The 13,513-nt window shown below is 45.6% G+C and overlaps 1 protein-coding gene across 1 annotated transcript in view; it reads left to right on the top strand.

Moving 5' to 3' along the window:
- LOC121401602 (charged multivesicular body protein 7-like) overlaps positions 1–11,652 on the top strand; it is a 43,584-nt gene extending 31,932 nt beyond the window's left edge. The window contains exon 9 of the mRNA XM_041587094.1: positions 11,554–11,652. The gene's annotated coding sequence lies outside the window, so the exon portion shown is untranslated. The remainder of the gene's footprint in view (positions 1–11,553) is intronic.
- The last annotated feature ends 1,861 nt before the right edge of the window (positions 11,653–13,513 follow it).

The following is a 13,513-nucleotide window of genomic DNA, read 5'->3' as shown; positions in this document are numbered from 1 at the left end:
ATGGCAGTAAGGACAAAGATGTGGCACCTCCTTTCCCCTCACCCTTAGTTCTGTCATACTTTCCCATTCAATGGAAGGGAATATGGCGGTGGACAATGGTGGTGATTGTTTACCCCCCCGGACCAAAAATATTGTTGGAGTTGTGAGCGGACCCTTTGGAGACTTGATGCTGCTTTGTAAGATAAGTCTTTATTGCAGCACGTGTGAAGGAGAAATGAGCAACCACTTTTGATTTAACCCTGCAGCCTACAAGGTTTTTATAGTCTCTCAGCTGTCACTCAGAAAAAGGGGGGCTCATACCTCAAGGAATTCTGTCTCCTACAAGACGGTCCCTATATGCTTTACCTATTACTTACACATACCTCCCAACAGTTTCAAAATTGATTTGAATAAGAGACTGGAATATGAATAGGAGAGGCCTGAAAAGTAGCAATAACAATACATTTGTTAGTATTTGTTTATAGATGAGGGTCAGTGACCCCCATTTGAAAGAGTCAGAAGAAGAAGGCAAATAATTAAAAATCTATACTAAATAAATAATGAAGACCAATTGAAAAGTTGCTTAGAATTAGCCATTCTAAGATGCAAGTCACACAATGTCCCCAATACATGCTCAAAGTAATGAATAGCACACCCAATATCAAGAAAATAATGGAAAAATGTATTACAAAAAATAAAGAAAATACAAAACAATTATACAAAAATACTAAAGAAACAAAGAGCCCAACGCGTTTCAACCTTAAGGGTCTTCCTCAGGGGCACAAATAGACCAAAAAACAAAAAGGCAGAACGAGCCTTACTGTCCATAAGGGTTTTATACCCCAAGCTATGTGTCTTCGTTCACAAATCGGCGTCTAACGTCACTTCTGCTTCCCCAGATAGTAAAGAGGCCATGCAATGAATTGTGGATCATCAAATGGAACGCATATGCGTTCCAACATATCGTCCAAGTTAGATTATATGCAGTAACATTTAATAACATTTCCAGCAATGCAACTGTGTGCACAAAAGTATCTAGATCCACTCCTCATCAATGAAGACATTAATTCAATTCACGCAGCAACGCTCACGAAGGTCTGAAATATAGAGAACACGTCACTTCCTGTCATTCATCCTATTTGCACATATGTTCCTCACATTTGGAACGCATATGCATTTCAACTCATTATCTAAAGAAACTGATTAGATAAGTGTCATCTCTATCTAAGGCTCCAGGGAGTACCTAGCCAATAAGACTTTAGGGACTTTTTCTCCAGGTCTGCTTGGGGGACACAGGGACAGCGGGGATATAGCTGGTACATCTAGGAGCCAGGACACAACTAGAAAAAACTGGTTCCTCCTCCACTGGCTATACCCCCAGTAGGTGGAGCTCAACCCAGTTTGAGTTGTGTCCTCAGGAGGATAGGACATGTGTTTTTTCTCTCTAACAAGATGTATGTGCTTCAGCTTGACTGACACTTGGGGATGTACAGGCCCTCTACACTGCGTAGAGGTCCATTATGTCACCCACCTACGTGGGACCAGTCTCTGGGTTTTTTTTAGAATGCCTTTTTGCACTAACCACCCAGCCTGATACCCTTTTTCCCTTCTGCAGGGAAAAAGAAGAGCTGGCTGGAGGACTGTGATCAGAGGCTCCTGGGGTAAGTCATAACTATGCCTTTTCGCCCATTTGACACAGCGCCTAGCGCGCTTAGAGCCCTGGCTGGAGCTTACTGTTTGCTGAAGAGCGGATACGCCTCCCTTCCGCACAGCTCCTTATCTGTAAGGACGCAGGTCGGATCGCTCTCTCTCTCCCTCTCCCGCAGCATCGGACACGCTTCCGGTTAAGGGGAGCGGGGAGGGCTGTGCGCAACAGCACTTAGCTGCAACAGCACAGGTCAGAAGCTTTTCTCTCATGCGCGCCACCGTCTATGCATTCCATGGTGGTTTCGCGCGCATTGTAACAGCGGCGGCCATTTTGTTTCAGCCTCTGAGAGACTGCACTGCACAGTTGTGCGGTCCAAACCGCTCTGGGTTCCTAGCGATAAGGGGATTTTTCTGCCTGCACAGAACGTCCTGCCTACAGCTCCAGCCACACAGTGGGGTATTCTGCCTGACATAAAATCAGCAGGGCACACCCAGAACAGCTGTTCCTCCTTCCCTGTGCCATCCTCCACAGGTTACTGTTCAGCTAGGCCTTCTATTTACACGGAGTAGGTCCCATTCCACTCCATCCTATTAGCATGTTCGAGGGTCAAAGCGACAACCTCTTTCCCAGGGCAGCACCAACTGCCTCTGTTAGATATCTTGCCTGTGCCAAATGCCGCAAACGTTTGCCTTCAGGGCACAAAGACCCATTATGCTCCAAATGTAAACCTGTTGTTCGTGATTCTGAATCCCCAGGACCTATCATTCCTCCGGGAGATCAGACTTCTCAAGGTGATTCCTCATCTAAGGGAGTAACTCCACAGCGTGTCTCCCCACCCAGGGACCCTTCTCCTCCGCAATGGGCAGCCCAACTTGCCACAGGGATTCCTAGATTAGCACAATCCTTAGATAAACTATTGTCTCGTTTGGAGAATCCTAAGGGGAAGGCTGCAAAACGAAGAGCTCCATCCCCATCCGATGATGGCAGCGGTTTTCCTCCCTGTATGTCTCCCATTCATCCCTTAGACTCAGATGATGAGGGCGATCAATCCGAGGGTGAACTTCTATCCAATTCTGACCAAGACGAGGAGGAGTCCCACAAACCCTCTTCAGAATCTGTGGATTCTCTAATTTCTTCAGTTTTAGAGACTCTTCAACTTCAGGAACCAGAAGCATCTGCCGAATCCTCTAAGACTCTTTTCAAGCGTCACAGCAAAGCTTCTCCAGTTTTTCCTTCTCACTCTCAACTTGATCAAATCATCCAACAGGAGTGGGACAAACCTGAGAGGCGTTTTCAAATAAACTGCCGGTTTCAGAAGCTCTACCCCTTTCCACATGATCTCACAGAAAAATGGTCTCTACCACCATCTGTGGATGCACCAGTGTCCCGACTTTCCAAGAATACCACTCTCCCAGTCCCTGATGCATCATCCTTTAAGGATTCCATGGATAAGAAGCTAGAGAGTCTTCTTCGCTCTCTTTTCTCAGCATCGGGAACTTCTCTACAGCCTGTTTTAGCGACAGCCTGGGTCAGCAGAGCCATCCAGTCCTGGTCCGAGTCCCTACTTGACGCTATCGTCTCGGGGGTTCCTCGACACAAACTTTCACACCTGGCTTCTCAGATTAAAGAGGCAAATAACTATATTTCCGAGGCTTCCCTGGACGCAGCCCAAGTCATTAGTAGGTCCTCTGCCTTAGCAATTGCAGCTCGCAGATCCTTATGGATGAAACTATGGTCAGCCGACTTCTCTTCCAAAAGATCCCTGACCTCCATTCCCTTCAAGGGTAAGCTTCTCTTTGGCCCAGAATTGGAGAAGATTATCAGTCAGGCCACAGGAGGAAAAAGTACTCTCCTACCGCAGCCCAAGGCACGGCCCACCTTTCGAAGGGGAAGACTTTTTCGTGGCTCCCAAGCTAAGAATTCCAGATCTTCCCCACCTAGACAATCCTTCTCATCACGTGGTCGTTTCCAAAATAAGCAAAGACCCACCTGGCACAACAAGAAGCACAATCTCAAGTCCGGGGACAAGTCTACCTCGGCATGACGGTGTCCCCGCACCTTCAGCCACGTCACCAATAGGAGGGAGGTTAAGTCTGTTCGCCGACGCCTGGCTCACACTTGTACAGGATGCCTGGATCCGGAAGGTGGTGACTCAAGGTTATCATCTAGAGTTTTCAACTCCTCCTCATCGTTTCTTCATGTCCAGACTTCCGACAGAACCAAACAAGCGGACAGCTTTTCTAAACGTCATCTCCAACCTCCTCCTATCAAAGGTGATCACCCCTGTGCCCACGAAAGACCATTTAAGGAGCTACTATTCAAATCTGTTTGTAGTACCCAAGAAGGACGGGTCAGTTCATCCCATCCTAGACCTAAAGGAGTTAAACAAACATATTCGTCCCAGACGCTTCAAGATGGAATCTCTCAGATCTGTCATTTCTGCAATGACTCCGGGACAGTTCCTGGTCTCTCTGGACATAAAGGACGCTTATCTACATGTCCCCATTTTCCATCCTCATCAGAGATTTTTGAGATTTGCCTTTCAAAACCATCATTTCCAATTTACAAGCCTCCCCTTCGGCCTCACATCAGCTCCCCGGGTCTTCACCAAGATCATGGCTGCAGCCACGGCTGTGATCCGTGGTGCGGGTGTCTCCATCACACCATATCTGGATGATCTGTTGATCAAGGCTCCTTCCTTACGGGAAGCTCACCGTTCCCTAGAGATCACTCTGGACAAGTTATAACAGTTCGGTTGGGTTCTGAACCTCTCCAAATCTTCTCTAACTACCAGCCAATCCATGATTTTCCTCGGCATGCAATTCAATACGCAGACGCAAAGGATCTCTCTTCCTCTAGAGAAGGCTCTTCACCTCCAATTGTTGGTGAAATCACTCCTGCAGAAACAGCAACACACTGTTCGGTTTTGCATGAAGGTGCTGGGAGTCATGGTCTCCACCATAGAAGCAGTTACATTCGCCCAGTTCCATCTCCGAGAGCTTCAATGGAACATTCTCACAATGTGGAAACGACGATCCCTTCTACAAGAGATTCGCCTTTCTCGCAAGACGAGGGTATCTCTACACTGGTGGCTGAAAACCTCCCACCTTACATCAGGCAGACCGCTGGGAGACCCACACTGGAGAGTTCTGACCACAGACGCAAGCCTGTTCGGATGGGGAGCTGTTCTCGAAGGACATCCAGCTCAGGGAGTCTGGAACTCAGAAGAAAAGAAACTACCAATCAATCTTCTGGAAATTCGAGCAATTCGTCTAGGTCTCCTTCACTGGCAGCGGGACTTATCGAACCAAGCAGTAAAGATCCAGACGGACAATGCCACAGCGGTGGCTTACATCAACTACCAAGGGGGCACAAGGAGCAGAGGGGCCCTAAACGAAGGCAGAAAAATCTTCCTCTGGGCAGAAAGTCAGAACATCATTCTTTCAGCCATATACATTCCAGGTCTCTTGAACTGGGAAGCGGACTTCTTAAGCAGACAATCCATAGACCCGGGCGAATGGTCACTAAACGACGAGGTGTTTCACGAAATAACACAGATGTGGGGCACTCCAGAAGTGGACCTCCTGGCGACCCGTCACAACCGAAAGGTGAACAGATTTCTAGCTCGATACAAAGATCCTTTAGCCTTAGATGTCGACGCCCTCACAGCGGACTGGCATTTTCGCCTGGCGTATGCCTTTCCTCCCCTTCCACTCCTGTCAAGGATAATCAGAAGGTTACAGACTGTTCAGATAACCCTCATTCTCATAGCTCCAAGGTGGCCTCGTCGCTCCTGGTTCACAGATCTGATCAATCTGTCTGTGGCAGAACCATGGACTCTACCTCTCCTTCCAGACCTTTTAACGCAGGGTCCGATCAATCACCCAAATCCATCACACCTGAACTTGACAGCGTGGCTCTTGAGACGCACATCCTAACACAGAAGGGGTTTTCTGAGGCAGTGGCTCGCACCATGTGTGCAGCGAGAAAACCAGTTTCAGCCAAGACATACCATCGAGTCAGTGGTGCACCCGCAACAGAAGGGCCTTCAGGACTTTTTCGATCCCTGACATCCTTGAATTTCTTCAGGAGGGATTATCCATGGGTCTGTCCCTAGGTTCTCTCAAGTCACAGATCTATGCTCTTTCAGTTTTCTTCCAGAAGCGACTCGCCTTGTTATCTGACGTTAAGACCTTCATGCAAGGGGTCGCACATGTCGCCCCCCCAATACGACCACCAGCTCCTCTCTGGGATCTCACTCTAGTGTTGCGGGCACTCCAACATCCACCTTTTGAACTGCTGGGGTCAGTGTCCCTTCAATGGCTTACTTGGAAGACGGTGTTCCTTCTAGCAATTGCTTCAGAAAGGCGTGTTTCGGAACTGAATGCATTATCCTGCAAGCCACCCTTCCTAGTTTTTCATCACGACAGAGCGGTTCTCAGAACTATTCCCTCCTTCCTTCCCAAGGTGGTCTCGGATTTTCATTTGAACCAAGAAATAACGATTCCTACCTTCTGTCCTTCGCCATCAAATCCCAAAAAGGTGGTTCTACATTCTCTGGATCCCGTCAGAGCTCTAAAATTCTATCTTCACAGAGTTAAAGACTTCCGTAAAACTGATGCTCTGCTGGTTCTGTCTTCGGCCCCCAGAAGGGTTCTCGGGCCTCAAAATCTACTATTTCCCGTTGGATCAAACAAACCATTCAGCAAGCGTACACTGCACAAGGTCGAACACCTCCGTCCAGGATTACTGCCCACTCTACCAGAGGGATGAGTACGTCCTGGGCATTCAGAAATCGGCTGAACAGCTGTGCAAGGCAGCTACGTGGACCTCCGTTCACTCCTTTGCCAAATTCTACCATTTTGATACCTTTGCGGCCTCTGACACTCGCTTCGGCAGGAAGGTGCTTCAAGCCGCAGTGGTTTCTTCCACTTAAGCCTCAATCTCCCACCCGGAGCCTTTTTAGAGGGACAGCTTTGGTATGTCCCCACTGTCCCTGTGTCCCCCAAGCAGACCTGGAGAAAAGGAGATTTTGTGTAACTCACCGTTAAATCTCTTTCTCTTCAGTCGCTTGGGGGATACAGGGCTTCCCTCCCTGGATTGAGGCTCTCTGTTCTTCCGTCAGACATGTTACGATATCTGGATAGGAGTATTGCATTTTCTCCTTAGTTTATTATAGTTATTGTTATTTTACTGTTGACTTTGTTACAAACTGAGTTGAGCTCCGCCTACTGGGGGTATAGCCAGTGGAGGAGGAACCAGTTTTTTCAAGTTGTGTCCTGCCTCCTAGATGTACCAGCTATAACCCCCGCTGTCCCTGTGTCCCCCAAGCGACTGAAGAGAAAGAGATTTAACGGTGAGTTACACAAAATCTCCTTTTAACAGTGAATTCACAGATAGTCTAGCCTGGCCTCCCCCTATGGATTAGCACCCCTCTTTTTACTTCAATGGGTGTGCGCCTTCTCTCTATATCTTATACAATTTCCCCAATAGACCTGCTTATCTTAAATAGATACAATTGCTTCCTTGCTTATCTTAAATTCTAACTAATGTATAGAAGTGCACCTGCCACATATTCTGGACTCTCTCAAGTCAGTTTTAGAAACTTTGTATCTTTTTGTGGCTGGAGATCAAAGTGCAGGAGATCAAAGAGAAAGTCGGGACATTTCAATAACAATCCGGGAATGCTGGTTGAGCTGTCAAAATTGGGACTGTCCTGCGAAAAATGGGACAGTTGGGAGGTATGCTTACAGACAGCTCTGATACTGGCTGCCCATCTGGATGATTACACAGAAAAACAAAACTATTTTCTACAAGGTCACGTCTGCATATACTGAAAGCATATTATGTGTAACTCTTAAAGCAACAGTTACATCTCATACAATAATGTATAGAGTATGAATGGATATGCAGAGGGTGTCACAATATCACAATATGATCACAGTACATAGATAAGAATTGGCATTTGTTTGATTTAATGTCCAGGCTGCACTAGAGAATATCCCAATGCTTATAGTGCTAAACAGCTGGAGGGCCTCCCTATTATTAGGGTTGCTACCTGACTGGAATTTTACCAGCCTGCAAAAATATAGGAAGGCCGGTATTTTTTTCCAGAAAAGGTGGCAACCCTCCCTATTATACATATGTACAGATATTTATGTCATGTACAGTATTTGATTTTCCTACTAAACAGACTTTCCTATTGCCTGCATTGTTTTGTCACTGGCTAAATATCTGCCGACACTGTTAGGCCAGGCTTGTCCCGGAGAAAAGTTGCCTAAAGTTGCCCTATTCTTCCAATGACAAATGCTGGGGGAAATAATGGGAGTATCATAGATAAACCCCCCAGATAGGGTCTGTGATCAGGGGAATGGAAGAGGGTCAACTAATGATGTCCCTGGACATAAAGGATGCGCATCTACATGTGCCGATATGGCCACCGCATCACCGCTTCCTACGTTTTGCCTTTGCTAACAACCATTACCAGTTTGTAGCCCTTCCATTCGGGTTATCAAGAGCCCCCCGAGTGTTCACCAAGCTGATGTCAGTCTCGGCATCGGCTCTACGTCTACAAGGGATCTCAATCACTCCCTACCTGGACGACCTGCTCATAAAGGCCAGAACAGCAACAAAAGCAAAGCAAGAAAAAAAATCTGCATAATAAAAGTCCTTTTCAAATTAAACATGAAATCCAATTTCTATTTTTTATTTAAGCATTCATAGCTGTTGTAAGCTCATTTAAAAATCTCAGCTGTCAATCAAAATTTGTCTGCCCCTCCTCTATGCCCGTGGCATAGAGGCGGGGCAGACAATTACTTTCACTTTCAATTCAGCACTTCTTAGATGTCACTGCTCCCCACACATTCCTACAGTTCTCTTTACCATAAAACTGTGTGGCCAGGGCATGTGGATGGACATTGGGTCCCCCATTCTGGTGCACAAACAAAATTCCGAGATGATGCAAGGCTTGTCTTAATAACAGTGTCAACAAAATGGCTGCTGCCTGCTTGCTGTAGTTTTGAAATCTCAGACTGAAGGAAACAAGATTCAAATAATTTATATAGTGTAATTAAAGTTCATTATCCTTGACTAATCTGATAAAATAGGATTTTGAATAATTTTTTTGGGTGACGGGTCCCCTTTAATAACCAAAAGAACATCAGGCGCTGTTGTAACAAAATTAATTCATATTAACAGTACATGTATCCTTTAATATCTTGGAATGAAAAATAAAATAACTAATGAATATACACTGCAAAAGTTCTTACAATAGCACTCATAACACATTTTAAATTCACTTACTTTTGAGGTTTACTTATCCTTTAAAATCTGCCTCTAGTCTCTCCACCTTTGCATCTTGTTGTGCTTCGTTTGCCTACATGGTTGTCAAACCTGGAAGTACAACTAATGTCCTGCTGCTGACAATGGTTGGTTACAAGATCTGCTAGTAATTATATTTCATTAAATGGGTGCTCGTTTGTCTGCCCTTGATATTATTCCCAGGCTCTGCGTTGTTTGCGGAAGAGAAAGCTAGTGGAGCGTCGCATTACGGAGCTGCAGAACAAGCAGGACAACATACAGGGAATCTTGGAGAGGATATCGGCTGCCAAAACAGACCGCAAGGTGATGGCATTTAGCACTGAAAGAGCAAGAAACCCACAAGAAGTGACTTGTATTAACAAACTGGGCTAATGATAGCGATATGTTTACGGCCTTAGGTTGTCTCTGCGTACCAGATGGGAGTCTCTGCTCTTAAACAGGCCCTAAAAGATGTCACTTTGGAGAAGGCAGAAAGTATTGTGGATCAGATTCAAGAGGTAATAATGGCTAAGGCTAAAAGGGGAATTGTCTGTGCCTTTTGTATGAAGACATCATTATACTGTAATACCTCCCAGCTAGGATTGCCACCTCACCTCTTTAACACATATGGAATCCACAACCTGCATGGCTAATTAGCAATTTATTTAGATGCATGCTGCAGACTGAACTAATTTTATGTGCAGCCATGCATCATGCCTCTAAATAAATTGCTAATTAGCCATGCACGCTGTGGATTCCATATCTTTTAAAGGGGTGAAGTGGCAACCCTGCTCCCAGCATGCCTTCTTTGTCTCTGACCAATCATTTCCTTCTTGTGGCTGTTACAGTATTGTGATCTCCAGGATGACCTCAGTCAGACACTGTCCTCAGTCACCGACGCAGGTAAGATATGTACTTTTATTTGATGTATCTTTATCTCTGTCTGCTAAGGATTTCAAAAAGATTTATATCAAAAGATATCTGTCCCAAGGCTTTTTTCTTTAGTAAAAAAATATTTTATTTAAATTCACATTAAACTATAGATACATACTGACCCTCACATGGCCCACCTTACGCGTTTCGTACCTTCAGGCGCTTAGTCATAGGTGATGGAGACACCTATGACTAAGCGCCTGAAGGTGCGAAACGCGTAAGGTGGGGCGTAAGATAAACTTGATTATTTCAGAAACAGTACAGAATATTTAATTGAATGTATTTAGAAAGTTTCTTATTTCAGTATGATGAAGCTTGTATTCCATTTTCATTTTCGCAATAGTTACCCTTTAAGTTCCAGCTACATGAAATGTGAATATGTTCACTTTAACCCCGGTACCATACCTATTTAGAAAAGTGATTGTGGGGGGAGGGGTTTGTCGGGGGCCAAATCTGTACGTGGTTCAGTAAGGCAGCCGGTAAGGTGAGTGTGGGCAGAGAATAGAGGCAGGGTGGGAAGGTGTCGGCAGCCCAATGAGGAAGCAGTGTATTAATTAGGCATGTGTATCATGTGACTGGGGAATGTGAGTGTGTAATGACTAATGTTATGCAGTAGCACAGAACATTCTATGGAAGAAGCCAAACATTTGCACATGCAGCACAGTCTGACCCAACACAAAGAGCAGATATAACATGTTACTATGGCAGCCAGCAGTTTTATATAGTCACCTACAAGTTGATAAATGAAAACAAATACCTGATTAGTTGTTGTCTGCAACTGTATTTATGCAAGGTGGTACCTAGGTTAGAAAATAATCATTTGTAAACAAATTATTGGCCTGGGCAGAACTTAAGTGTTTCCATCACTGCTCTGTTGTGCCGTCACTAACCCAAACGCTTTTGGTCACCTATTAACCCTTCCCTGGCTCAATCTGGGCACTATTTAATAACTAAAGTAAATATTTCCCACTCCCAAAATAACATTATAGTATAAGGAGTACTTGTTTCTACTGTGGCGCTTTATAAACATATATGGCCATTGATTTATCATATTTTATAGTAAGTAATAAGTACAGTATGTTAGAGAGATGCTCCCTGTTGTACATCACAAAGAGTACAGCAGCTCTGTCCTATGTAACACAAATATACAGTAAAGGATGTTTATGGCCCTTTAATGACTACCATATTGTTTTTTCTGGAAGACATACTGTATACAAATAGTGCTTTGTAATTAAGGGGAATTTTACAGGACTTGGATTTAGAGAAAGGGGAGGGTCATGTGTTGAATAATCCCATGTAGCAGATGAATAGGAAACTCTAAGCGGTGGTGATGCTTTCCCTTTCCTCATATAATTTCTCAGAATGTTTGGAGAGCTGCCAGCAATGTGAGATTACACGCCGGCTCTGCTAAATGTGACAGGCTCTGGGAATTCACCTGGAAATCCTATGTCCCTGCCCCGCAGCTTCATGGACTGATTCAGAGCAATTGCCTCGGGCTTCCAGATCTACGGGGGGTCACTTTGGGTCTAAAATGTAAATAAATGTACATATACTATAAGCTGCTGATCTGTAACTAGTACTGCTGTCCGGAGGCTTGTAGTTCAACAACATCTGTGAGGCTGGACTGCAGAGTTGATCATTACTGGTATAAATAGCAAAGATCACTGAATTCCTTTACTGTTTCTTAATTGCAGAAGTAGAAATCATGCAGAACATTGCCAAAGTGGAACTGTTAGTTCATGAGTATTAGAAGAGGCATAAGAAAAGGAAGTAAAGGGGAAATGGAGATCCTGTGATAAAGGGCAACGGCTGCAGTCATCCTACCCAAGGTAGTTCTTTCAATATATATGGTCAAATGATAGAAAATATCCATAAACTTTAAATTATCCTAGCAACCAGAGATTGATTTCAATAAGAGACTGGAATATGAATAGGAGAGGCCTGAATAGAAAGGTGAGTAATAAAAAGTAGCAACAACAACAAATGTGTAGCCTTACAGAACATTTGTTGTCTAGATGGGTCACTGACCCCCATTTGAAATCTGGAAAAAGAAGAAGGCAAATAATTAAAAAAAACTATAAAAAAAAAGAAGACTAATAGAACAGTTGCTTAGACTTGGCCATAACATACTTTCTCCTTGGTCTGCTTGGGGGACACAGGGACTATGGGTATAGCTTACACCACTAGGAGGCAGGACACAACAATAAAAAACATTAACTAATCCCTCCTCCTCCTGCTATACCCCAGCTCCCAGGCGGAGCCAAGCCAGTTTTCGTTGTGTCCTCAGGAGGTTAGGACATATTCTCCCTTCAGGAGTTAGATTTTGTTTTTTATTTTTCCTTTATCTTTATTTGTTTATTTATCATCCTACACTCAATGAGGTTGGAATGGGCATCCACACTGCGTGCTTTGCTTTCATATCCCCATCCAACTGGCTGTCTCCGGGGTCTTTTGTGCCCTGCCACTGACCACCCAGGCTCAAGCTTTCCCCTCTCTCATTATGGGGGGGGGAACTGTCTGGCCGGCAGACTGCGGATTCCTCATCTGGCAGGTAAGCATACTCCTGCTTTTCCTGCCTATATCCGCCTCCCTGTGTTCACTACCGATTTTGTTTCTTGTGGTAATGTGTGCAATGTGGGTCACTGGAGGAACAGCGTCCTTTTGGTAAGCAATCCCTACTGTAACAGAGCTAAGCGCACTATTCAGCACAGAGGCGCGCACACTATCCCTTTTTGTCAGCGCACCTCTGGCCTTCCTCCTACTGCCGCGTAGCTCCACTGTCATGGGCGGATCCTTGAGGCTGGGGAGCGGTTACTGCAGTCGCGTCTCTGAGGCGCGCACTGTTTGAGCGTCACTACGGAGGGGCGGATCGCTCCTTCGCGCCCTGACTGTCCCCACGCCTTCGCTCCACACGCGTCTATGCGCATTCAGACCCAGGGTCTTCACAGCGCAGCACCTCACTGTTTGGCGCTTGTCTCTCCCTACCACGGACCACTGTGTTCCCCTGCAGAGGCGATCCCTTATCTATTTCTGCTTTTCTGCGCTACCCTTAACCCTTTAGCTAATAGGTTCCAGCCTTCACCACTTCAGGCATACCGGGCTCCTAGCTGACAAAGGGGGGGTTTTATTTGTATAGGGTTCCTCTACACCCCTGCTCCCCAGCAGACCTTGTGGCCTTCTGGGATGGGTCATTATTGTCTATTTTTTGCCTAACATATTTAATTTCATTCTAGAGCACCATGTCTGAGAGTTCCAGTGATACCCTCTTTCCAAGGACGGCTGCACCTGCTAAAATATCATATCTGGCCTGTGCCAAATGCCGCAAACGTTTACCACTCGGTAACAAGGAACCTCTCTGCTCCTCGTGTAAGCCACCTGAGCCTGCTTTGGAAAATCCAGGACCTAGAACACAGGTAAGCTTAGACACCCATGGGGGCATCAGCGGTCCAGGACTCTGACCCTCTACCAACGGGTCCCCCTTCCCCCCCCCACAGTGGGCTTCCCAACTGGCCTCCGACATTCCCAAACTCGCTGATTCTTTGGACAGGCTCTTAGCTCGGTTGGATAACCCCAAACCCAAGCCATCTAAGCGCAGGGCGACCTCGCCCTCCGCTGCTGACAGTGACGAGGAGTCCATTTCCCATTTTCCTTTCC

The sequence above is a fragment of the Xenopus laevis genome, chromosome 3L (genome assembly GCF_017654675.1).
Source record: "Xenopus laevis strain J_2021 chromosome 3L, Xenopus_laevis_v10.1, whole genome shotgun sequence".
NCBI classification, from domain to species: Eukaryota; Metazoa; Chordata; class Amphibia; order Anura; family Pipidae; genus Xenopus; species Xenopus laevis.
The sequence above is the reverse complement of the archived record's forward strand: the minus strand, read 5'-3'. Positions and strand labels throughout refer to the sequence as shown.